The following is a 1,131-nucleotide window of genomic DNA, read 5'->3' as shown; positions in this document are numbered from 1 at the left end:
CCATCCACCCATCCATCCATTCATCCATCCATTCACCCACTCACCCATCCATCCACCCATCCACCCATCCATCCATTCATCCATCCATTCACCCACTCACCCATCCATCCATTCGCCCACCCATCCAGCCAGCCGTCCATCTATCCATGTGTCCATCCGTCCGTCCATCCGTCCACCCACCCACCCACCCACCCATCTATCCATCCTTCCACCCATCCGTGTGTCCATCCACCCATCCATGTATGTCCATCGATCCACCCGTCCTTTCCCCCACCCGGGTGTCCACGCATCCATCCATGTCCGTCCATCCACCCAACCACCTGTTCACTGTCCGCCTGTCCATCCCCCCACCCCACCCCAGTTTGGGGTAGGACGAGGGGTCTGGAGGAGCACCGGGCACCAGGGACAACGGGACTGAGGGGGTGTCCGTACAGGGGCGTGCGTGCGCTCGGACCACACGACTGTGCGCCTGTCCCATTGTGCGCGTCTCCGTGTGCCAGTGCGCTTGTGCGTCCCCGCGCGCCTGTGTGTGTGCGCCTGTGCCTCCCCGTGTGCCGGCGGGGGTGTGTCTGTGTGCCGGCTGTGCCCTGTGCTGGTGCCCGTCTGTGTGTCAGGGTGTGCCGGCGTGTGTTCGTGTGCCGGTGTGTGTGTGTGTGTGTCACAGTGTCTGTGTGATGGTGTGTGCGTGCGCCAGGGTGTCCGTGTGCTGGTGTGTCTGTGTGTCAGCATGTCCATTTGCTGGCGTGTCCGTGTGTCTGTACACCCGTGTGTCCGGGTACCTGTGTGCTGTCTGTGTCCGTCTGTCGGTGGACGCACGTGCCGGTGTGACGCTGTACCCGTGTGCTGCTGTAGCCGTGTGTCAGTGTGTTGGTGTGCCGCTGTACCCACAGGTCACTGTGCCGCTGCACACACGTGTCCACGTGTCAGTGTGTCCGTGTGCCAGGATCCCTGTGTGCCCGTGGCCCTGCGTGCCGGTGGAGGTGCACTGTGTCCTGGTGTCCCCGTGTCCCCATGTCCGGTGTCCCCATGTCCCCTGTCCCTGCACACCGCCAGAGGCGCAGTGTCCCCATGTCCTGGTGGAAGGGCTGGGTGTCCTAGTGTCCCCGTGTCCCGGGGTGCCGCTGGAGGCAC

This window comes from Nothoprocta perdicaria, unplaced genomic scaffold (genome assembly GCF_003342845.1).
Source record: "Nothoprocta perdicaria isolate Ctin4 unplaced genomic scaffold, notPer1 scaffold_588, whole genome shotgun sequence".
Classification (NCBI taxonomy): domain Eukaryota; kingdom Metazoa; phylum Chordata; class Aves; order Tinamiformes; family Tinamidae; genus Nothoprocta; species Nothoprocta perdicaria.
This window is presented reverse-complemented; position numbering follows the sequence as displayed.